Source organism: Arachis ipaensis, chromosome B5 (assembly GCF_059453495.1).
Source record: "Arachis ipaensis isolate K30076 ecotype BB chromosome B5, ASM5945349v1, whole genome shotgun sequence".
Lineage (NCBI taxonomy): Eukaryota > Viridiplantae > Streptophyta > Magnoliopsida > Fabales > Fabaceae > Arachis > Arachis ipaensis.
In genome coordinates this window covers 151,439,695-151,467,505 of record NC_142440.1, presented here as the reverse complement: position 1 = coordinate 151,467,505, position 27,811 = coordinate 151,439,695, and the positions used below count along the sequence as shown (strand labels likewise).

Genomic DNA, 27,811 nt, shown 5'->3' with positions numbered 1-27,811 from the left:
AATTCATGAGCCACTAAACCTCTTTGGTTAAACTTAGTAGCTCTGTTTATCTTCTATGGATTGAAATTATTGTTTTTCTATTTTAATTAATGTACTGATTCAGTTTCAAGGATTACTTTCGCACTTAATTTTATGAATCTGGGTGGGACGAAAGTATGACCCTTATTCTTGATGCGTTCTTCTGACCCTTGGAGGAGGTCTCTCACCTGAACACAGTTTGAAAGTAAATTTCTCCTAAATTGCTAATTACATGAACTAATTGGGATACGTGATATATAATCCTGTTAGCTTTGGGTAATTAGGGTTTTTGTGGCCATAAACTAATTTTGAACTTAACCCGCTAATCTGAATCAAGTAACCACGACGGTGGTGGTTGATGAAGGTTAGAGGAGACTAAATCACTAAGACATTAGGGTTTACTCATTTACAGTTTTTCATGAAATGAATCATGCATTGTTAAAATAGTTGGTAAGAAGTTTTAATCTGGAAAAGTGAACATCTCCGAAACCTTAACTGTTTTCTCTCACTGTTTTTATACCAAACATCTTATTTTCTTTCTTTACTCTTTGATTTACTGTTTTATATGATTTCAACCACCAAAACAACTTTCTATTCGCCTGACTAATCCAACCAGTTAGCTATTGTTGCTCAGTTCCTCAGTCCTCGTGGGATCGACCCTCATTCACCTGATGTATTATTTAGACGACCTGATGCACTTACCGGTTAAGTTGTGGAAATTCTAAATTCCGCACCAAGTTTTTGGCACCGTTGTCGGGGACTGACGGTAATTGACAACTACCAGTTGTCTAGTTGCTTAGATTAGGTATTTTTCTTAGTTTTGTTCGTTTATTCTATTTTTATTTTCCTTTAATTTTTTGAATTTAGGTCTTATTTATTTTCTCTTAATTTTTAATTTTAAGTTTGGTGTCCCGTTTGTGATTCTTCTTTTCTAAATTTTTCAAAATTTTTAGTTTTATTCTTTGTTTGGTTTTCAAAAATTTTAGGTTATTTTCTTTCTTAATTTTTGAATTTTTCTAGTTATTTGATTACTTACTTTACTTTATTTCTTTTTATATAGGACACCTCACTGGGAATTCTCTATACTTTGATGTAGAAACTCCCACTTTGCATTGTTTTCTATTTGTATATACAGAAATAGGAAGGAGTTCATCATGGATCCACATGGAAATGGACAACCCAAAAAGACTATGGACTCTTACACCGCTCCTACTCCTGATTTCAATGAAAGGGGCATTATTGTACCTCCTATTGGAGCAAATGATTTTGAGCTCAACCCATAACTGATCATTATAGTACAAAAAACCTGCCAGTTTTATGGACTCCCATAGGAAGATCCGAATTTTTTCATCTCCAACTTCCTACAGATCTGTGATACTGTAAAGACTTAGGAAGTGGATCCTGAGGTTTATAAGCTAATGCTCTTCCCTTTTATTGTAAAGGATAGAGAAAAGCAGTGACTTGATTCTTAGTCCAAGGAAAGCTTGAACACCTGGGATAAAGTGGTCAACAAGTTCCTGAACAAGTTCTTCCCTCTTGAGAGACTGACTAAGCTAAGGATAGATGTTCAGACTTTTAGGCAAGGAGAAAGTGAGTCCCTTTATAATGCCTAGGAGAGGTACAAGCTGATGCTCAGAAAGTGTCCTCCTGACATGTTCTCAGAATGGGTCAGGATACATATTTTCTATGAAGGACTTCTTGATATGGCCAAGATGTCTCTAGATAATTCAGCAGGTGGTTTCCTGTAAATAAAGAAGACACTTGAAGAGGCCAATGAGCTCATTGAGATGGTTGCCAATAACCAGTACTTATACTCATCAGATAGGACTTTAGTGAAGAATGGAGTTATGGAAGTAGATGTTGTAGATACAATTCTTGCTCAAAACAAACTCCTATATCAACAGATGAGTCTTATCACTCCACAATTGAGTAGCCTGCAGAGCTCAATCGCTAAAGTTCACAATGCTCCCCCCTCTGATGTTCCCTATGATATGAGTGGTAACTTCCCTCAAAGTGGAACTTACAACTATGACCAGTGTATACCTGAGCAGGCTAACTACGTAGGAGGTTTTACTTAGAATCAAGTCAACAACTTTTCTTCATAGCCTCCTCAATCTCAGAGTATTCCTGACTTGGCATCCATTGTTGCGGAGCTCTCAAAAAGCCAATAAAGCTTTACACAGAAAGCCTGAGCCTCCTTTAGGAACCTGGAGAGGCAAATAGACCAGTTAGACCAACGAATACCCGAGCAAACCTCACCCATTAGCATGGTTACTAATTATAGAGAGGAGTGCCAGGCAGTTCAATTGAGAAGTGACAAGAAAGTGATCACTCAACCTAAGAGCAGTGAGAAATTGGGTGAAAAAGAGACACCGGAGCAAGAAATTACAGAAACAGAGAGTGCCAAGGAGGGCGTTGAACGCCCAGCAAGAGAGCCAGGGAGGGCGTTGAACGCCCATGAGGATCTAAAGAACGCCCCCTCCAAGCACCATGACAACCACTTTCTGGTCACTCTTGATACACATCATGCAATACAAATGGCTCTATAATACAAGGCCAAATTGTCATACTCTCAGAAACTTTAGAAAGAAAAAAAAGACAAGCAATTCTCCAAGTTTCTGGAAGTCTTTCAGAAACTTGAGATCAACATCCCCTTTGAAGAGACCCTTAAACAAATGCCTCTTTATGCCAAGTTCATGAAGGAATTGTTGAGTAACAAGAGGGATTGGAAAGAAGTTGAGACAGTGATACTTACCAAAGAGTGCAGTGCAATCATCCAGAAAAACCTCCCGGAAAAAATTGCAGGATCCTGGGAGTTTTCTAATTCCTTGTACCATCGGAGACACTACGATCCAGAAGGCTCTCTGCGACCTTGGAGCTAGCATCAACCTTATGCCTCTATCAGTAATGAGAAAGCTCCATATTGATGAGATAAAGCCCACCCGAATTTGTCTTCGGCTTGCTGATCGCTCTATCAAGTACCTTCTTGGAGTGGTAGAGGATCTACTTTTAAAAGTAGGGCATTTTATCTTCCCAACTGACTTTGTGATTTTGGATATGGAGAAAACAAGAATGCATCTATCATCCTTAGAAGACCTTTCTTAGTCACAGGAATAGCCTTTATAGATGTTCAGAAGGGTGAATTAACTCTGAGGGTCAATGAAGAAGAGATTGTTCTCAATGTCTTAAAAACCTTGCAACACTCTGAGAATTTTGAGGGATGTTTGAGAATTGATATGATTGAACCACTTATTGAAAAGGTCTTTGAAGTTGAAAAGCTTGAAGATGTTCTAAAATCCTCTCCTGAAGGCAATTTAAATTTATTAGTTTAAATTTTAAAAAAAATAGTATTATAATATAATATTATAGTTTTAAGTTTAAAAGGTCTACAGTTTAATCTTTGATGAACCAAAAAAAAATAGTATAAGATAAATAAAAAAATACTTATGTAAAATTTAAACAAATTCAAAAAATGACTTTATTTAAAAGAGTGTATAAAAATATAACAATTTATATTATTTTTTTATTCGCTTAAATTTAAAAAAAAAAACGATATCATAACATTATAGAACACTATCTAAATTTTTACCACTTATGCTAATATATTTAAAGTAGAATTTCGCTAGAGAGCCAATGAGAAATATTGATAATGTGTACAATAGGCTAGTTATTTAGTCTAATAGAGATAAATAATAAATTCATAAAACTCTCATTCAGTTATTCCATTTCAAATTTCAAATTTTTCAATTTCAAATTTCAAATTTTAAAAAAATCTAGTTAGTTATTTCAAAAAAATAATCATCTGAAATCCTAATTTACTAAAATATTTCACTCTAATATTCTCTTCTTTTTCAACTGGCGGCCACCCCACCTTCATCAATAATCATCCTATTTCACCGTTGCTTCTTGGCTTGTCACATGCCACTCACCCTTAATAAAAATAACCATCCACTTAGGGAAAAAAATAACATCCGTATATCTAATGAATTGAACATCTAACATATTTTAATTATATATAACTAAACCCAATCCAATCAAAATAATCATCTACATAAAAATTAAAATAACCATCCGCATACCTGTTAAAATGACCATCCTAAATTGACCATTAAAATAGAAGAAGAATATGAATAAACAAAAGAAACAACTATGATCATCCAACAATTTAATTTTTATTAAAAAAAAAAGAAAAATATATAATTTGACATATGAGTCTTATGATTTGATGTAACTATAAAACTGGAGAAACAAAAAATAGAAAAAAAAAAGCTTGAACAGATGATGAGATATGAGTGAGAATCAAAAGTAAGCAATTGAGTGTTTGATTTGATATTGTCTTCAAGCACGCGTACGTTACATCTACCATACTCAAATAGTTAATTCAAACAGCGGCATCGTTGAGCTTTTGGCGGTGTATGCGGGAACTTGTGGCGGCATCGGACGGAGTCTGCGGCAGCATCAACGGCACGGTTACGTGAGGGGAAGGAAAGGGTTATATTCGCGGTGAGGCTCCGACGGCGGAGGGGGCGGCTCGGCGCTGCTCCGGGAGGGCCGGACGTCGCTGATCGCGAAAGAGGGATGGCACTGCTTTGGGAAGGGGGACGGCGGTGCTGAGGTTTGGGTTACCTGGTCGCTGGATGGTTGCCGCCAACTATGAGGAGAGAGGGGGACTGAGGCGCAGAGTGGATGTAGGTAGCAGATGGAGAGTGACGGCTCCGTTAGAATTTGGTAGGGACTATATGTAGTGTGAATGAATTTAACTACTAATCCTAATTTTTTAAATTTCAAAATCTAAGTTTAAATAATTATTAAATAATTAATTAAAAATATTATTTTTAATTTTTAAAGTACTTTTTTTTAAGTTTATTGTACACATTGTACACTAAAACTATTAGCTCTCCCTACTTTCTCTTTAAAGAATATATGTTATTACTTTTTACGGTTATTGATTATAGCAATTGAAGACCTTTAACGCAGGATCAAGGTTCTGAAAACCAAACCGGTCATCGAACCGCTCTAGCTATTGGTTTACTGATTTACAGGTTCAACCGGTTCGACCGTGGTTGAATCAAAAAAATCGTTTTATAATAAAATAATAAATAAAATATAAATAAACACACCAAAACTATATGATCTTATCAATTTATAAACTCAAAAAAAATTTTAAAACACTCTTAAAATATATGTTTCCAAGCACTTTTGTCATCATCATCTTCAACTTTACACTCATCACTCAATTAAAAAATTCACAACCCTAATCTTCTATGATTTCTTTTGGAAAAATAAAATCTCATTCAAGAAGGAAATCATAGCTGTAAGTAATTGAGAATATTTGTGAGACTCAGCACCAAGACATAGAACAAGTATACATATAGAGAAGTACCAACAATCCAATTCTCAATTTCATGAATCACCCTAAACTCTGAAATCAATAAATCTAACAACAAAAATTCAAAAATAGCATACTCATAAATTAAAAAACAGCAGCAGCAGGGTTTAGAACAAACATTTAATCACTAACAATACAGAACCTTGTGTATTATTAGTTGATATGATGCAGGGTGCTTTTTTGGATTTTTATTCTCCCCCTCTGAAAATGACAGTTTTCCATACGAAATTGCCCCTAACAATACAGAACCTTGTGTAGAATTCTGCACAAATATTACAAACAGGATTATATATTATCAGTGGTAATATCCAAAAGTTTAACAAAGGATAATATACCTTGGGAAGCTTATCTTTCGGTGGTGGACCCAAATAAAATCCTTCTTTTATACTATCAATAAACAAAAATCAATATGACAACAAAAGAAAACATACAAATGTAGGTAGTTATGAAGGAATAGAAACTCATTCATACCCTGGAAATAAGAATTGACGATTTAAAGGAGCCATTTCCAATCATTGGGCCATCAGGTTGAGAGAAAAAGGATAGCTGAATGATTTCCTGGAAACAGAGACAAGAAAAAAAAATCTATCAACAATTAATCATGCTTCACCCTTCAAGCAATCAGCTTCAACAATTAATCATGCTTCAACAATCAATCATTCAAAGCAGAATTAGTTTCAGCATTATTATTCCTAGGTAGTTCTTGGTTGATACTTTCATCCATACCTAAACATTACCAGCAATCCTCTCAACTCTCAAGTTCACAACAAACAACATCCAAAATTATTCAAAATTATTCACAATTATTCAACAAACAACAAAATCCAGTTCAGTAAACAAACCAAAATCAGTTCAGTTTCAGTAATCAGTAAACAACAATTATTAACCAAAGTTCATAGTTCAATTTAGCAGGATCAGTTGAATCAGTTCACAGAGTTTCACACTACACAGTTCAAAGAAAAATAAAATAGGGAGACAGAATTTCAAAGTTTACAGTTTCGGTGTTCATCATGTGACTGTCACAGAGCTTCACAAAATCAAAGATTCAAAGAAATACTCAATCAAACTCATCAGAAATCAAACAACCATAACTAAAAAAAATATTACCTGGAACTCTGGAAGCTCGAAAGCACCTTCAAGGCTTCAACAGAACATGCAATAGGGAGAGTGGGGGACAGCAAAGGGACGACGGTAAGAGTGAGGCATTCTCAGTTCTCGACGGTGAGAGTGAGGCGTTCTCAGTTCTCGACGGCTGCTGCGGTGGCTCGACGGCGGTGACTCGACGGCGGTGGCTAGACCCGTGTGAGAGTGAGGCGTTCTCAGTTCTCGACGGTTGTTGTGGTGGCTCGACGGCGGTGGCTCGACCCGTGTGAAAGTGAGGCACTGAGGCGTTCTCACCTCTGAGGCAGCTTCAGTGAAGCTCGATGAATGAGAACTGAGAAGGAAATTAGGGATTTGGTAATTGATTTAGCCATTTAGGGTTTCAGAACCTTGGAAACGGCAGCGTTTTGTTGATAGCCAAAAAACCGGTCGGGTCACGGTTTGGTTCGACCGACCGGTTACCAGCCGGTTCACCGGTTCAATTCCGGTTTTTAGATTTTGCGGTTATGTTGATTGACCGAATCGTTTTTGGGTCCATTCACGGTTCGACCGGTTCGACTGGCCGATTCGAACCGGTTTTCAGAACATTGTGCAGGATATCGGTAGTCAATTGTGGGATGTATCTTTTGGTATACCCGTTAGGGAGCTAATGAGAAATCTTGACAATGTGTACAATGGGATGGTTATTTAATCTAATAGAGATAAATAATAAATTCAAAAATTCTTATTCAATTATTTCACATCAAATTTTAAATTCCCCAATTCAAATTTTAAATTTTTAAAAAATCCAATTAGTTATTTTAAAAAAATAATAATCTGAAATCCTAATTTACTAAAGCATTTCACTCCAATACTCTCTTCTTTTTCAACTGGCAGCCACCCCACTTTCATCAATAATCATCCTATTTCACCGTTCCTTTTTGGCTTGCCACACTCCACTCACCCTTAGTAAAATTAATCATCCACTTAAGGATAAAAATAATCATCCTCATACTTAATGAATTGAACATCTAACATATTTTAATTATGAGAAGTGATAGGAGGCCAGCAATTTTTGTAATTTGTAGCCATCAATGATGTTTTTAATGGTGTGAGATTTCATCCAATGGTGTAGGATTACTCATTTTTCTTTTGCTGGTTACATGCTGGCCAAAATTTAATAAAGTTGCTGGCCCCTTAGACTTTTTCTTTAATTATATATAACTAAACCCAATCCAATCAAAATAATCATCTACATAAAAATTAAAATAACCATCTGCATACCTGTTAAAATGACCATCCTAAATTGACCATTAAAATAGAAGAAGAAGATGAATAAACAGAAGAAACAACTATGATCATCCAACAATTTAATTTTTATTAAAATAAAAAATGTATAATTTGACACATGAGTCTTATAATTTGATGTAACCATAAAACTGGAGAAACAAAAAATAGAAAAAAAAAAGAAGCTTGGACAGATAAGGAGATACGAGTGAGAATCAAAAGTAAGCAATTGAATATTTGATTTGATATTGTCTTCAAGCACGCGTACGTTACATCTACCATACTCACACGGTTAATTTAAACAGCGGCATCGTTGAGCTTTTGACGGCATATGTGAGAACCCGTGACGGCATCGGCTGGAGTCTATGGCAACGTCGCGACATGGCTACGTGAGGAAAAGGAAAAGGGTTATATTCGCGGTGAGGCTCCGACAGCAGAGGGGGCAGTGCGGCACTGCTCCGGGAGGGCGGGACGTCGCTGACCGCGAAAGGGGGATGGTGCTGCTTCAGGAAGGGGGACGGCGGTGCTGAGGTTTGGGTTACCTAGTTTTCGGATGGTTGTCGCTGATGAGGAGAGAGGGGATTGTGAGGCGCAGAGTGGGTGTCGGTAGCAGATGGAGGATGACGACTCTGCTTGGATTTGGTGTAGGAACTATATGTAGTGTGAATGAATTTAAGTATTTAACTACTAATCCTAATTTTTTAAATTTTAAAATCTAAATTTAAATAATTATTAAATAATTAATTAAAAATCTGATTTTTTATTTTTAAAATGAGTCCCGCTAGGGAGCCAATGGGGTATTTATACAATGTGTACAATAGGCTGTTTATTTAGCCTAATATAAATTAAAAATAAAAATTACCCATGAAATAATAAATTTAAAAACTCTTATTCAGTTATTTCACATCAAATTTCAAATTTCAAATTCTCCAATTTTAATTTTTAAATTTTTAAAAAATCCAGTTAGTTATTTCCAAAAAATAACCATTTGAAATCCTCCAATACTCTCTTCTTTTTCAACCGGCGGCCACCCCACCTTCATCAATAATCATCCCATTTCACCGCCGCTACTTGGCTTGCCACACGCCACTCACCCTTAATAAAAATAACCATCCACTTAAGGATTAATGTAACAGCCCAGATCACCCGCTAGCACGATATTGTCCGCTTTGACACACAAGGCCTCACGGTTTTGCCTTTGACGATAGGGATGCTAGCCGAAACCCCCCCACACTCACTCGTCAAAACGCGTCATGCTAGGGAGAGGTATCCACACCCTTATAAGGCATGCTTCGTTCCCCTCCCCAACGATGTGGGACCTTACATTCCACCCCCCTAGGGGAGCCCAGCGCCCTCGCTGGCACATCGATTTAGGTTTCGGCTCTGATACCATCTGTAACAGCCCAGACCACCCGCTAGCACGATATTGTCCGCTTTGGCACACAAAGCCTCACGGTTTTGCCTTTGACGATAGGGATGATAGCCGAAGCCCCCCACACTCACTCGTCAAAACGCGTCATGCTAGGGAGAGGTATCCACACCCTTATAAGGCATGCTTCGTTCCCCGCTCCAACCGATGTGGGACCTTACAATTAAAATAATCATCCGCATACCTAATGAATTGAACATCTAACATATTTTAATTATATATAACTAAACTTAATCCAATCAAAATAATCATCTACATAAAAATAAAATAACCATCCGCATACCTACTAAAATAACCATCCTAAATTGACCATTAAAATAGAAGAAGAAGATGAATAAACAGAAGAAACTATTATTGTGGTGAAACATAATTTTGAAGGACTAGTCATGACCAAAGCGGCACTGTTGTGAAGTATAGGGCTCAAATCATGAAAGAAGCTAACCATGCTTGGATCCGAAGAAGAAGAAGACCATGGTAGTATCATCGGTGAGAAGAGGCTTGAAGGAATGGGAGAAAATGAAGCCAGTTCGGAAGAGAGGCACGAAAATAGCGGCAGCAACATTAGGTTGAGCGTCGGAGGGCGAGGCGCATCGGGCTGACCGGTGGAGGTGAGGATGGTGTCGGTGGGAGGATGCGGCGGCCTTGGTATTGCCGGTGAGAAATTCAGTGACGCGAGGTGAGAACCGAAGAAGATAACGGTGAGTTTTGGACGTGTATTAGAGGTGACGGTAAGATTAGAAATAACCATATATAGTGTGAATGGATTTAAATACTAATTTTAATTTTCAAATTTTCAAATTTAAAATTAAATAATTAATTAATGATCTAATTTTTAATTTTAATTTTATCTTTTTTTAATTTATTGTACATATTATACACAATTAATATTGATTCCCAATACTTTCTCTTTTAAAATACTTTTTTTTTTAACTTATTATACACATTATACACTAAAAATCTAAAACTATTGGCTCTCCGTACTTTTTCAAGCAATAATAGCTTGCAATATGATTGAAAAGTATGGACCTACACTTAGACTCCGTTTGGTTGATGTATATGATGAGACATAGACACAAAGACATAGACATGGACATAAAATATTTGTGTCTATGTATTGTGTTTAGTAAAAATAAAGAACAAGACACACATATTTTAAAAAGACTGAATTACCCTTCATTCTACCACAAATTTTACTATTATTACTGTACATCCATTATCCCAAACACTACATGTCATCACCATTGAATTTTTATTTCTTTTAATATTTTTTATTTCTTCTAATATCATCTTAAATTATCATTCAAATATTAAATAAATATTTTTTTTGAAAAAAATAAAAAACTAAAGCTCAAAATTTATCAAAGATTAATGAAAATTTAAATAAATAAAAAATTAAATGTACAATTTTTTTTTGAAGAAAATAGAAAGATAAATTTAATTATAAAATCTAAAAGAGGAAGAGAAAAAAGAAAGGTTTTGGGAGATAAGAGGATAAATTTTAAAATTTTAATAAGGGTAAAAGAGTAAAAAAATTAGTGTCTCACAAGTTGTGTCTTAATGTCTCACCAAATTGGAGGTACACAAATTTAATGTCTCTGTGTCTATCCATGTCTTCCTGTGTCCTTCGAAAATCTGTGTCTCACCAAACCAAACAGCAGACATGTATCACCGTATACCACTGTGTCTATATCTCAGTGTCTATGTCTCTTAAACCAAACGCTGCCTTAAGAAATAGCACATGAGTTTGTGAAGGCTTCAAAGGTAATAACTTTGTGTACTATCTAATACGTTATATAAATTTAAAGTTTTTTTTAAAAAAAAATTACGTTATATATAAATTTTTGAAATATTAGTTTTATGATTTTATTGACAACTTCTTAATATATCCATTCACTTAGCATATATCTTAGTTAGAAATAATAATTTTTACTGACATAAGCTTTTGATTTAATTTGAAGGTTCGTGAAAACCATTCCGGTGATTTTTTGTCAATGCATAGACACATCTCAAAAGGGGCATGGACATTCTCAATTCTTGATCAAGGTTGGCAAGTCTCTGATTGCACAGCGGAAGGACTAAAGGTTCACCCCGTATTCTATCAAATAAATCTGATGATGTTTATCTTTTTTTTTTTTTTCAACTCTCATAATATATGTACACTAGATATAATGTCCACATTTAGTTTTTGGTGTCATATAATGTTCAAATTTGCTACTGAATTTGTCATCCTATTTTTATCTATATATAGGTTGCTCTCATATTGTCCAAAATGCCAACTGATTTGGTTGGGGTAAAAATGGAAACACGGATATGATGACGTGAATGTTATTCTCTCTCTACAAGTATGGGTCCCCCCAAACTTCATGTTGTTTTTATTTATTTTTAACTATATTTTGGATTCAAGTAAAAATACGTGAATTTATATTGTAAAATTTTATAATTTCAGTTCATACTAATAATTAAATACTCATAACTTTAGTTTTATTAGAATTTCTGGTTGAACAAAAAATATTTAGAACTTCTCTCATTATTAATAATTTCAATAAATTCCTTAACTACTACTCAAATCTTTTATACCTCGTTCAAGAGTAAATAACTATTTTGATTTTTGTCAATTCATAGCTCTAATAAAAACTAAATGACAAAGTAACCCGGCTTAACGATTTGGTATTAATTAGTCATTAAGCATGAAGAAATAGAAAATTTATATGGAAAAAAGAGGTTCTTTTTATTTCTAATAATAATGAATCCGTGGATTTAATTAAAAAATAGTTTTATAATCTGAGCAATCATACTAAAAGAGAGTATTTATTAGCAAATTCCACATTTTACTGGCAAAATAATCATAAAAATGTCAGTTTTATTATGGTTTTAAAATAACTATTAAAAAATAGGCAAGTGTGTATTTTTCTATAAGAATGTGTATGTGTAAAATAAGCGTACATCTTTCTATACTTTTTAATGGTTGTCAATGGCAATCATCCAAACTAACCATAAAAATAACATTTTCTTTAATACTGAAATTTGATTCTCACAAGTCCTTTGATCTCAACTACAGAGTAATAATGGCGGTTTCTCTATTTGGGAGCCTCAGAGAGCCTACCGATGGCTGGAGGTAAAAAAACATTGGAAGGCATTTTTTGGTGGCAAGATTAATTAAGGACTTTCTTATTAGTTGTGTAACACAATTCTAATTACTGCATAAATTCAATCCAACAGAATTCTTTGAAAGCGTTCTCGTTGAAACTGAGTAAGATTTAAACTTGATAAATACGTTTTAAAAATGCTATATATACAAAAAAATTAGTAATATGTATTTGAATATAAATATATATATATTGTTTAATTTATTTTTAATCTGTATTATGTATTTCAATATGTATTATATAAATAACTAATTTGATAACTAATTTTTTGTATATATATATATATATATATATAGCATAGTTGAATAAATTTGCGTGTATGTTACTATTATTTTATGTTGATGCCAATTTTAACCCTATTTTTTTTTTGTAATATTTATAAATTAATTTGACAAATATTATTTTCAAATATATGAATACACTAAATCAATATAATATGAAACAAGAAAAGTGTGTAAATGTATATATTAATAATGAATAATATTACAGAATCAATCATTTTCAGTCAATATTAATTAATTTTTTAAAAAATTATTTTATTTATTTTAAATTATAAATTTTAAATTATAAAATTTTAATCCTACATTTGAAACTATAAAATTTAAACTTTGAATTTTAAAAAAAATAAAAATGCTTAGAGTTAAAAAATAAAAATTAATTAATATTAAATAACTAAAAATTGATTCTTATTCTTTCTGATTAACAATATATTGTGAACTAGGTATGTGGAGTGCACATCATCAATAGTACAAGGGTTGGTCACATTTAGAGAGCTATACACAAATCACAGAAGAAAAGAAATAGATCACTCCATTTCTAAGGCAATCCGTTACATTGAAAATGCACAAAATCTAGACGGTTCATGGTATTGTATTTTTCTTTTGCTAATAACTTCTGTTAATTGAGGTGAATGAGTTATAACTCAAATAACATAATCTTTTTATTTTCATCTAAGAGGTTGTGTGTTTAAGTTTTCTTATTTTTGGTAAAAAAAAAAAATTTACTAATTGAGAACTTAGATCAGTTTTGATGAGAACAAAAATCGCTTAACAATAAATTAATTAAAAACCAAAAAAAATTAATAAAAAATTGATTAATCTATTGAACTAATAGCAGTTGGTTAATTTAAAATAATAAATAAAAAATTAATTTTTTTAAAAATGTATATTTTATATAAATATTATTTTATTATATTCAATTTAGGGTTTGTTTGGGTGAGCTTCTAAAAAAAAGATTTTTTTCGAGTTATCTTTTTTTTAAAGATTTTATGAAAAAGTAAAAGTAATTTTATATTTGGGTATCATATGCAAAAATATATTTTTATCTATCAATTATGTTTGGGTATAACAATATAAAAGTACTTTTTTGTTTATTTATTATATGAAAAACATCTTTTTTTAAGGAAAAAATATCTTTTAAAAAAAATTATAAATTACAGCTTCTCAAAAAATATGTTTTTTTTTTATTTTTTTAGTGCTTTTACTTTTACTATTATAAATTTGTCAAACACGCTAAAAAATAAAAAAAGATATTTTTTCATTGAAAAAAAATTTTTTTTTAATCAAAATAATAACACCCAAACAAGCACTTAATCTTTATTAAATTTTTAAACTCTTAATTTTACTTGTTCGATAACCGATTGGATTTTGAGAACTTATTCAAAGTTTATAGTAAAAGGGACTAAGGATTCGATGGTTCTAGAATGTTTGGATCATTAAATGGTCCCATAACAAAACATGTTTTTTAAGTTTTTTTAACAATTGCTAAATAGTCCTTTTCTAATTTTAATTACAAATTAACCCCGTATATTTTATTTAATTATAAAAATTATTTTTTATTTTATAAATTATTATTTTATCATTCATCTATTATGTTCATTAACAATCAAAATAAAAAACAATAACGAATTAGATCTTTCATTAATCATAATAAATTTTTTGGCCATTCCAATCGATTAAAAGTTTATATTTGATCCGTGACGTTCGTCCAGTGCTGTGAAATCGTGTTTCTTTGAAAATCAATCAATTGGATTATCAAAACAATCGATTGAATTCCAGGTTCCATAACTCAATCGATTGGACTACAGGTTATCACAAAACAATAGATTGAAAATTGTAAGGCAGCATGATTTTCGCAAAAATCAATCGATTGAATGATGACTAAAATGTTGATTTTTTAAAATTCAATCGATTGCTTATACTATCCAATCGATTGAATGCTCCAAAGCAACTTGAGGTCTCATAACTGCTAAATAGTCCATATTTAATTTTAATTATAAATTAATTTTTTATATATTATTTAATTATAAAATTTATTTTTTTATAAATTATTATTTTATCATTCATCTATCATGTTTATTAATAATAAAAAATGAATTAGATCTTCTATTAATCATAATAAATATTTTAGCAATCCTAGTCAATTAGAATTTTATTGTTGATGTGAAATCGTGTTTCTTGTTAATTCAATCAATTAGACATAAAACATAATCAACTGAATTTTAAGTTTTCAAAATTTAATCCATTGAAATTCAAATTTAATATGGATTCGATCTGCGGCCAGTTTTCCGAAATCGCTTCGTACATATCCTGGACATTTTCTCCAGCGTTTTCTTGCACTTTGCAACCATTTTCGGGCATCCAAACAGCATCATGGCGCCGTCTCTAGTGACCTCAGCGAAGGAAGTCTCCGCGATCCGTTTCTCTGGCGCGTTGGGTGCTGAGATGGAAACTTAAACGAATACTAGTGGTTTATTCAAAGAAGCAATGGTCCATGATGTGGTCTGTTATTAACACTGAGTGCGGTGTTTATGGCAAGTGTGGAGTGTTTGCAAGTTGCGACACTAAAACTTCACCTATCTGCACTTGTTTGAGAGGGTATGTTCCAAGGAATTCAGAGGAGTGGAACAAACAAAACTGGAGCAGCGGCTGTGTTAGGAAGACACCTCTGCAGTGTATCCTCTCACCTGTAGTGTATTTTTATTGTGTATCAATTTCAATCGATTGAATTTTGGGAAAATCAGTAATTCAATCCATTGTGTTTTATGTCCAATCGATTGAATTATCAAAAAACACGATTTCACCACCAGCATTTGTAGAGGTAACGAATCAAGAATAAAATTCTAATGGATTAGGATTGTTAAAATATTTAGAGAAAAGGACAAATAGGTCCCTGACCTTTTGTCCCGCGAACATTTTCGTCTTTGACCATTGAAAAATACTTTTAAGTCCCTAACCTTCACAAAACTTGGACGGATCAGTCCTTGATGGAGACATTTGGACGGATCAGTCCCTGACGGAGGCATTTAGACGGAGGGACTGATCCGTCCAAGTTTTGTGAAGGTCAGGGACTTAAAAGTATTTTTCAATGGTCAGGGACAAAAATATCTACGGGACAAAAGGTCAGAGACCTATTTGTCTTTTTCTCAAATATTTATTATGATTAATAGAAGATTTAATTCGTTTTTGTATTTGTTTTTTATTATTAATAAACATAATAAATAAATAATAAAATAATAATTTATAAAATAAAAAAATACGTTTTATAATTAAATAAAATATATGGGGTTAATTTGTAGTTAAAATTAGAAAAAAACTATTTAACAGTTATTAAAAAACTTTAAAAATATGTTTTATTCTGGGACATTTAATGCTCTAAACGTTCTGAGACCATCGAATTCTTAGCCGTAAAAAGGATATATCAACTAATTAACGGTGATACAGGTATGGTTGTTGGGGGGATTTGCTATACATATGGCACATGGTTTGCTGTAGAGGCACTAAAAGCTGTTGGAAAGAACTACCATAACAGTGCTTCGTTTCGCAAAGCATGTGAATTTTTGTTGTCAAAACAACTTCCTAATGGTGGTTGGGGTGAAAGTTACTTGTCATGCCCAAACAAGGTCGATATTACTTTCCTTTTGCTCTGAATTGTGCACCATGCTAAAATAAAGTGAAGAATTTGGTTACATAGTTCTACTCACATTATATGTTAATTTTCTTCTCAAACAGGTGTACAAAAATACAGAAGATCACCGCATAAATATAGTTCAAACTTCATGGGCTTTATTGGCACTTATTAACGCAGGGCAGGTTGGTACCCGAAACCAAAAATAACCTAATATATGTGTGTGTGTGTGTTTAATATTTTGTTAAGGGCTTTGAAGGCTAAGTTATGTAAAATATTTTATGACTAAAAAAAATGGTTTTGTAAATATTTAATAAACGTTACATTAAAATATGAAATGACAAATATATCGAATCAATAATATTTTTAAGGTAGCAGATATTGTGAATTGAAGGTAGTGGTAATCAATTTTCGTCTTTTTATTTCTTAATTGGTATACAAATAACTAAAATAACAAATATTATGAATACAGGAGATGATATAAAACATGATCGACAGTATATGTGATGGTACTGTATTAAAATTTAAAACGAGAGAATGAAGTTCCTTTTTCTCCCATTTCTTTATTTTATGTTATGAGAGAATGAAGATTTTTAGATGCAAAATATGTATATTGCTTGTGCTAGTTACTTCAGTTTTGGTTAAGGCTGAGATTGATCCTACACCCATACACAAAGGAATAAAGTTAATAATTAATTCACAAATGGAAGATGGAGACTTTCCTCAACCGGTAATTACTCCATAAATCAATTTTCTTAGCACTTGGTAAATGATGTGTGTGTTTCTGTCATCAGTATAATTTTAATAATTTCCGATCCAATTATTTAAAAAAAATTACAGGATGCCACAGGAATGTTTTATAGGAACTGTACCATCAACTATGCATCATATCGAAACATCTTTCCAATATGGGCTTTGGGAGAGTTTTGCATGCATGAACAACTACATCTATATAATAATTTAATTACCAAAGTTATCAAATTCTCGAATTTACTTCTACACGTTTCTAAGTTACTTTTATAATAATAATATGGTTGCTTGTGTACAATATGTAAAAGGTGTTTCGTATTTCGTATGTATTTGTTTGACTTTGATACAAGTTGTCTTTCTTCAATCATCGTACTTGCTCTGTAATAAACAATAATCTAAGCAAAATTTATATGAATATTTTATTTCTTACTGTATTTGATTGTCTCCAATGAATATTATAATCCTTGGTCGTGCTTTAATTAGTTAACCTACTTTTATTTTTTTGGTCAGAATTAGTAATCCTGCTCCTGCTTCAATTCATATTATATGAAAGAAAATTATTGGCAATATGTATGTGGCTGAAAATAACAAATGTGAAGCTATATTGGAAAAAATGATGCAAGTTAACAAAATACAAAATCCAATATTTTGTTCGGGCTGAGCTGGGGCTGTTAAATGGGTAAGCACTATATACTGGAAAAGTCTACAAAGCCAACAATTTTGTTAAATTCTGGCCAGCATGTAACCAGCAAAGAAAAGTGAGCCATTGGATGAAATTTCACACCAATCTCACACCATTAAAACCATTATTGATGACTATTTGATAGCTACAAATCACAAAAGTTGCTGGCCTCCTAGCATTCCTCCTATATACTAGTAAGCGAAACCGTGATAGTGTCTTGACACACATGCAAGCCGAAACAGTATAACAGAATTACTCTTCTTTACACTAACCAACTTCACTACTTAATTACATCATTGCTTTGGACATATTTCATGGGTCGTCTTTAATTTTTTTTTTTTTTACCAAAGATATGAGACTCGAACCCGTAACTTCTTAATTGAGTATGGAGAGACTATGCTATTTGAGCTATTACTCATTGACCGGGTCGTCTCTAATTTAAAAACATAAAATTATGGACTTTTACCCTAGTGGATATAGATTAAATTTGTTATAATACAATATGATACATGAGCTAATCATTTTATATAATACAATAGGTATGAATTTGTAGCCCATGCTTTTACAATTAGGAATAACAAATGGGTCCAAGTCTACCAAATCATCTCGCTTAACCTGCCAAAAAAACAAGTTGAACTAAAAAATTAAACTCATTTTAAAGAAAAAAAAAAACTCTTTTACCCCATCTCGTTAACTTAACTCACGGATATTAGCGAGGCGGAGCGGATAAACCTACGAAACGTCCACTTAATTCTTTTTTTCAAAATGTCCAATCCAATTCCTATTAAAAAAAAAAGAAATTTATCAACTTAATTTATAATAATATTTAAGGAAACTACTCAGATAAAGACACTTAAAACGTCTTTTTTAAAGACATTTTTTAATTTTAAAAATTTAATATATATAATCGATTAAAGTGTGTTATTTTTATTAAAATTAAACCAGACAAATCAATTTGATTGAAAAATGATAAACCAAATCTTGAATGAATCTAAATTAATATTCTTTTTTCATAGAAACTAATTACAATACTCTTATTATAAAAATTGACTAAAATACTCTTATTATATATATACACATATATAAATTTTAAAAATCCTAAATCCTAACCCTATGACGGCATAGAGAAGAAAAGGGTTAGAATTTAGAATTTTCAAAATATATATAATAGAAGTATTTTAGTTATTTTCTATAATAGGAGTATTGTAGTCATTTTTTATAAAAAAGTATTAATTTAGATCGGTTCAAAATTTAGTTTACTGATTTTTTAGCTAAATCGATTTGTCCGGTCTAATTTTGATAAAAATAATCCAATTTAATCGATTACAGGTGTTAAATTAAATTTACAGGTGTTAAATTTTAATTATTAAAAAAAATTTTAAAAAAAATTGTTTTAGGTATCTTGATGACTTGATGTAAGTGACTCCCAATATTTAATTGATAGAATTATAAAAAATTTAGACTAAAACTTGTGAAAAATAATAAAAAAATATTCTTGCCTGTCTACCATTAAATGAGATAGGCTCGTATTCTAATTCTAGACCAAGCTCAAAGCGGATAGGGTGGGAGTGTGGGACGGCCTATCTCATTTGCCACCCATATATTTACAACACAATACAATATGTAACTAATGTAAGGTAGCTAATGGCTTTTTTTTTTTTTTTCTTATTTTTTAATTCTATTTTTGTGTATTATATTATATATCAATTTTGCATACTTAGCAAAATTAAGAGACAATCTAGTGTCGCACTTACTACCTACAAACTACAACAGTATATTCTCTACCTTAATTCCGTAGCCACTGTTAAAGAAGTTAGGCAAAAATAAGTTGTTTCTCAATCTTTTTTAGCCACACTTTCTGCCTGATTATTACCCTAATTAAACCCAACAAATTGAGATATAATATTATAAGTAGTCAAATAATTGTGATTACTCGATGAATGAAAAGTGAAAAATTGTTTGAATTTAGTTTTTGATGAAAATCCTTTTTTTTTTATGGATGAAATTCTTAATCTGCCCTGCCACATACATATATCACTTTGAAATCATAGCATCATATACTAAAAATAAAAATATAAACCAAACTCAGCTAATATTTTTTCATTGAATTGCTATTTCAAATAGCCAAATTATAGATTTTGTTATTCTCCTCCTATAATCCAATCAAATTATATTATGTGTATGTTAAAATCAATTATCAAAATTAGTTATTATTATGAATTTGTATGTATAAATACTAAGGTTTTGAAAATTAAACCGATCATCAAATCGTTCGAATTACTGATTCATTAATTTAAAAATTCAACCAATTTAACCGTAGTTCAATCGAAATAATCGAATTATAATAAAATAATATATCAAATTATAAACAAATATACAAAAATATAAATATATTTTAACATGAATCTTTTATTTATATATATATATATATATATATATATATATATATATATATATTTAAAGTATAATTCCAATTAAATTCTCATAATCACATTTAAATACAACCCATTAGTCAAATATAAAAAAAACAAATATCAAAAGGTCAAAATTTATATACGTATAAAATTTATAATATTATATGAAATTTAAGATCAAGATAGCCACAAGAAACAAAAAAAAAATCATTAAATTAACCAAACCTAATATTCGATCATATACTTATCTATGTAATTAAGTTAATTCAATTCATCTATTTCTTCATTAAAAATAAAGATGGCAAATTTATATCTTCTTTAACAAAAGACTGATCATAACGAACAAATAGACACTCTGATTTTAACAAAATTTTTAGCATAACTTTAATAAAGATTAATAAAATTTTTAGCCGATCACAATTTTAACAAAATTTCTGTATACTTTTAACAAAGATTAACATTCTTTTTTCAAAAGTTAACTAAAAAAATCCTGCAATGAACTAATCATTCAATGATTCAATCAACACCAAGAATACAAAATATAAAGTATAGAAAAGAATAGCACTAGGTCATTGCTAATCATTCAATGATTCAAGTTATGAAAGGAAAAGCTCTAAGATGGTTCAGTCATCGCTAATAACCATATATGTGTGCAATCTTGCGAGAATCAAGCAACAATTTAGCAATCATCAACCAAAATTTCAGATCTAAAATCAGTAACAACAGAAATTATATGATTATAAATTAGTAATTACAATGAAGCAGCAACACAAATTCGGCAACAACATAACCAAATGCAACAATTAAAAAAACTTCATGCCAACAATAACTTCAGAATCCAATTTCATAACACAAACTCAACTCAGAATCTTAAAAATTAACTAGAAAATAAAGATGAAACTAAAGAAGAAGTGGCCTACCGGTGAGACACTGAGGGAGGAACGGCGGTGACAGAATGAGTTCGGAGAGAGTGTGAGCTCGGAAGAACACAGCGCTGACAGTGACCTCATAGAGATAGAGAAAGAGCTTGAAGAGAGAGACGTCGGAAACAGAGTTCGTTATGACAAGGAGACGACAGTCAAGTAAGAGCAGTTTGCACGCAACGGCAACAAGAAGAGCTCCGAGCAGAGATTCCACGGCAAGGAGAAGGGAATGAGTGCCAGAGACATTGGCAACGGCACCCTCTGTCAGTCACAATTCTGGCGGCGACGGTGAGCTCTGGCCGAAGAGAGGAGTTCGGTGATGGTAGGAGTTGCTGCCTGCTGTAACTGGTGATAGCTGGCTGATGAGTTGATGAATCGTGGGACTGGGGAGACCTTTAGGTAGCGTTTGTTTTGAGGTATTGGGACGGAGATTGTAAGACTGAGACTCAGTATCATGTTTGTTGGCCCAAAGACTGGTATTAAAATTTCAGTCTTTGTTCCCAAAATTTCAATATTTCAATACCTCCAAAAAGTGGGGACACAAGAGACTAAAATTTTTTGAGACGGAAACTAAAACTTTAATAACATTTTATATCTAAAATATCTCTATTTCAATTAATTAATTCCAACTTTATCCTTTGTGCAAATTAAATTAAAACTTCGTTCTTATTTTAGTCTTTATCTTCCACTTTACACCAAATACAATACTGAGACTTATTTTAATCTTTATCTCTCAGTTTCAATCTCTCAATCTTTGTCTCTATTCCAAATGATACCTTAGGATTAACTGGTTAAGAGAGGGTGAATGTGTGAGTGGAGACTAGGGCTGCAGTTTGAACCTTTAGAGTTTGGAGGGTGGGTTACTTTCGGATTCAGGAAAGGAGTGGAAGGAGGAGTGAGTGATGGTGTTGCAATTTGGTTAGGATTTCTTTGAAATTTGAAACAAAATGACACCGTCTGAGAAAACTTTTAAAATTGGCCGGATTCCGATTTAGTTCAACTAACCGATTCTCAACCAGTTTAACGGTTTACGATTATAACTTCTAACCGAATTGCAAATTTCGTCGATTCACAGTTCAACTGATTCAACAGGACAATTCGAATTAATTTTTAAAATTTTAATAAATATATATATTATTTAACTTATTTTTAATATATATTTTATATTTATATTTTATTGTATATTTTTATTTTATACTAATATCTCATTTTAATATACAGTCAACATCATTATTAATATATTGATTTTCCCATCCCATTACTAAATTGAGTAAGAAAACTAAATCTTAGCCAACCGATATAAGTTTCATTATCTAGTTGAGTAGTTGGGGTTATGCCTATCCTGAGTCACACAGCTAGCGAACGAGTCATGACTCATGAACTTCCACGCATCCACAACTGATGAGAAAGTTACTTCTCATCTGTTTCCCATATAAACTTAATTAACAATAAATATTGCTCAACTAGGGCGTGTTTTTTAGTACTAGTGTACTACTCATCGCCTCTATTTCTTTTAAGAGTAAAGACAAAAGAAGTAAAGAACATGCTACCCACTAGAGGTGTTTGTGGTATGGTTAGGATTAATTTTGAGTAAAAAATTTATTCGATCTAAACATTAATTTTATTTGTAGTGCGGTTTAAATTGGATAATTTTTTAAAAAAGTTCGATCCAATCCGATTCAATTTCGAGCGATTTAGACTGAATTGGATTTACGATTTTGTAAATTAAAAAATTAAATACATATAACAAGTCTTAATATCAAATTTTAAATAATCAACAATATTTTAAAAAGCCAACGATAATATAATAATTGAAATAAAATTATAGGCTAGTTAAAATAAATAAATAAATAATATTTTGAATATAAAATATTTATTAAATAATAATAATACATGAATAATATAAAAATATATAACAAATTGAACATATTATAAGTATACTTATAAATATAATAATAAAATAATAATATTATAGCACATTGTGCAATTTGAATTAGATATAATTAATTATGAAAAATAGATCCAAAATATAACTTTTTATTAGCACATTAAAAATATAAATTAATATATAATTTTTAAATAATACTTTAATTTTTTATATCACGAACATTTAAAGTATGTATTATAAAAATATTTACTTAAAATTATTTTTAGAGGTTTAAAACAACAAAAATATTATTAACACATTAAAATTAGTTATCAAAATTAATCACTATATATTATGTATAAATATATATAATTTAATTTATTTTTAATATACATTTTATATTTTAATATATATTTTATACTAATTATTAATTTTGATGTATATCTAATATGATCGTTAAAATTTATATAAGAAAACTGTCACAGAATAAAATATTTAATTATTATATAAAAATAGTGGCATATTAGTAATATATTTTAAATCGCGACATTCAAATAATTAATTTTGAAAATAACGGCAATAAATGGAGAAAATAGTCACAAGTGAAAAAAACGTGCGATATATGGCATGAGTCAGGGCGAAAAGGATCATTCGGAATAGTCAGAGAGGCTTTATGGAAAGGGGCTCGAGAATAATAATCGCTTTGCAGTACAAGTTTTTTTTCCCTCAAATTGTGGTGATATATATTTCTCACAAAAAGGATTTTTGGTAGCTTTTCCAAAATTTGAAGTGGCCGGTACAAGTTTTTTATGACATTTTTCTCTTTTAAAATTATATTATACTGGAAAGTAGTGGCTAATTTTTTTTTTATATAAGTAATATGTAATGAAAAAAAAAAAGATGTAGTAAAAAAAAAATAGTGGTATAACTTTGTTTAGGTTAACATACATAAATTTTTATTTTGATTATATAATTTTGTTTAGGTTAACAAATACATACATTTTAATTTTGAGTATATATTCAGTAAAATGTAATAATGTAAGAAAAATGTTTTAGAATAAAAAAGAATAAGAGAGATTTTGAGGAGAATTAAAGGAGAGATAATTTTTATTGAAAAAAAATTAAGAAAAAAAGATACAATTATTAATTTTTTGTTTGTCAATTACATTTCTATTAAAATTAGTAGTATCAAAAAAGATTTCAAATTTAATATTATCAAGAAAAAATAAAAAAAATTATATAAGGACTAATTTGATTAATTTTTAAAATTTTAGGGATGAAAATGACTTACGTCTGAACTTTCAAGGACTATTTTGATTATAAATAACTTTTTTACATGTCAAGTGATACGTGGCGTGCCATGTGTCACTGATCTGACACGTCAGCCAATCATCTTGTGACACGTGGCATTAACCCACAACATCATCATGCCACGTGGCACTTAACTTGACACGTCATTATCGAACTAACGGAAGGACTAACGTGACCAAGTCATGTATTTTTTGGGGACGATTTCGATTAATTTTGTCTTTCGATGACAAAAATGGTGATCAGGGTATCTTTCAGAGACGATTTTGACTATTAACTCTTATTTATCTTGTATCTTAAAAATATATGTTAAATTTATAAATTAATTTTTTATTAAAAATATAAAAAATTTAAATTTTTAATATATTTATTTTATATTTATTAAATAAAAATATTTAAATTTTTTAATAATAAAAAATTTATCATGTATCTAACGAATTATAACTCAAATAGCATAGTCTTCCTAATTCTTATACTCACCTATAGATCGCGGGTTCGAGTTTTATTCTTAACTTTGGAAAAAAAATTTTATCTTGTATTTTTAAGACACATATTAACTAAATTTTATATAAAATTGTTGTTTAGATTTACATATATTATTTTATATAAATTTTTATGCTCTTTATTTTATTTTATTTTATTTTATTTTTTTAAATATTAATATTCAAATTTTAGATTTTTAGGTTGGAAAAACTACTAAAAATACCCATGAAATTTACGAATGCTGACAAAAGTACCCATAAACTAAGAGAATTAACGCTGTATCCATGAAAGATGGGTTTCGTACGACAAAAGTATCCAAACCCTAATTTTTTGTTAATTTTTTAATAAATTTCCAAATTACCCCGACCTTAACCCTATTCTACCGTCGCTCCCTCTCTTCTCACTTCTCCCTCTCTCAAACCCTCACAGAGTCACAGAACTCTCCTCCTACATCCTCACTGTCGTCTGTCACCCACATATCCCGTCACCGCCAATCTCCTCCCCTCTTATTGCTTCTCCCTCTCACACTCAAGGTGACTACAACACCTTCATCGCGCACCTGTGACCCAACCTGAGGAGAACATTGCTGTGGCACACCTGTTCCAGCCAAGGAAAATGTCGTCGTCGCGCGCCTGACCCAGCCGAGGAGAATGCTGTCGTCGCGCGCTTGAAAAGAGAGAAGTGTCGTGGTGCTGCTGCATGCAGAAAGAGGATTTGGTAAAGAGAAATCGAAGAAGAAAGGGAGGCGGCTACTGATGGAGGTTCTGTCGTCGACGATGTTATAGTCAACGAAGAAAAAGGTATTTCTTTTTTAAAATATTTTCTATTTCATTTTTCTTCTTTCCAGAAATTGATTTATTTACTACTAAAAAGATACTATTCTAATTTTTTTAAAATCTGCTTTTATCTTTTATGAAGGCTGAGATTGATTTACAAAAAATGTGGTTGATGGCTACTTCTGTTTCTGATTTTTGCAGAAGTAGATTTTAAATTGGATGAATGAATTTGTTGATTTTTAATGGTTGATAGCTGTTTTTGCTTTTGGTTACTAAAGTGAATTTGAAATTTGATAAATGAATTTAAAAATTTTTATGTTCTTTTGGTATTTAATTGATTTGGTTTGGGTATGAATTATAAAGGTGAAGGTTGGATTATGAAAGGTTGGAAAAGTGAGTTGAGAGTGGAGATAGCTTGAAAATTTTATTAAAAAATCAACAAAAATTAGGGTTTGGATACTTTTGTCGTACAGAACCCATCTTTCATGGATATAGCGTTAATTTTTTTAGTTTATAGATACTTTTGTCAATATTCGTAAACTTTATGGATACTTTTGGTAATTTTTTCTTTTAGATTATAGAAACATTTAGGACGGTTTTTTGTATCACAAGTTCACAACTATATATTTTCAGTTCCCCGTTTTCTTAGCCCACAGTAACACGGGATTAATTCATGTACGTGACGCCAGATTAATTCATGTACGTGGCATTTCAATACCATTGGCTAACATTTCAATACCATTGGCATTTCAACATGATATCAAGAGCATAAGTTTTTTCTTTATCAAAATTAGTTCATAATCCTTTTGTTTTCTCTTCCAACAGTGTTCTTTGTCCTTAATTTTTGTTTCTTTTTCAACGCTTCGGTTCGTCACCGCTCTTACCATTTTCTTCGTTTCATTGTCACGAGTTCAACGAGTCTAGAATCGTATCCAGAAACCACCAGACGCGCCATCATGAGTCCCCTGAAGCTCACTGTTCGCTTCAAGTTCTTCCTTCCTCTAGACGTCTCCAGTATCGTTGGATCCACGCCCAGGATAAATGGAAAATGGCCCAATAGTGTTCCACGTGCCACGCAACGTCTACACGGACCCGTTTCTCAACCCGCGTCCCTCCTGGCCCAACCTGACTCTTGACCCGCGTACCACATCCTTGTCGCATCAGCATTGACGTGTTCTTCACCTCTTCTCACGTGTAACCACGTGTCCTCCTCTGTTGACCAAGCTGCTAATGTGGTAAATAGTGGGACCCCCTAAAATTTTTTTGTGAGCTTTTTTCGATTCTGTCTTTTGTTTTTTTTATTTCTACCCCAATTTTGCAGTTTCTTCTCTTTCTCATCTTTGTTTCTGTTATTATGGAAAAACCAGATGTTTTTCAACATATTCCGGTTATCCTTAATAGCTCCAACTATGCTCATTAAGTTGACGCTATGAGACGATTTCTTAAAGGCTGCAAATTATGGTGCTGTGTGACTGGTGATGTTGTTTGTCCTGTTAAACCAACTGCGATTGAAAAATCAAAAGATGGCACCTCCAAATCCAAGGAGGATGTTGAGCAAGACTTTGTGGAGAAATTGGAAGATTAATATAGTAAAAATCATCAAATTATTACTTGGTTTCGCAACACTTCTACTCCAGGCATTCATTTACAGTTCGAATGTTTTGAAACTGCTAAAGAGGTATGGGATCATTTGGCAAAACGTTATACTATTTCTGACATCTCCTATCAGTACCAACTGCTAATGGAGTTTTATAGCCTTAAGCAAGAATGTGGACAAGCGATTTTTTACTTTCTTGCTCTGATAGAAATTATTTGGGATCAATTGACCTCTTGTGAGCCCGTTTTTACAGATTCCGCTGATGCTAAGGCATATGAGGATTATCGTAGTTGAACGTGTCTCATACAGTTCCTTATGGAACTTACTGATGACCATGAGCCGGTTAAAGCTTCTCTTCTTCACCAGAATCCGTTGCATAGCCTTAAATATGTGCTTCCTCGTCTTAAGTCTGAAGAAACACGCCTGGGGTTAACTCGCCCTAAGAGTGAAACTGTCTTTGCTGCCACTGGCAAAAAGGGTAAACTTTTTCGAAACTGTAACTGTTATGGGCACTCCTTCTCAGACTGTCCTTCTGTTGAATGTCATAAATGCAAACAGAAAGGTCCAATTGGCTCCATCTGTTTAAAACTGTTATGCCATTATTATAAGCTCTTGAGACACTTGATTAGTACCTGTTCTACTCGATTACCACGTTCATATCAAAAAAATTATCAATCTCGTCCCAACTACTCTCAGAATGTGTCTACTTCTACTGCTGATGCGGCTACTATTGAATCCACTAACTCTATTTCTCTC

At 31.7% G+C, this 27,811-nt stretch overlaps 1 pseudogene; it reads left to right on the top strand.

Moving 5' to 3' along the window:
- The first annotated feature begins 1,805 nt into the window (after positions 1-1,805).
- Positions 1,806-27,043, top strand: LOC107641334 (lupeol synthase-like; annotated as a pseudogene).
- Positions 27,044-27,811: the final 768 nt, after the last annotated feature.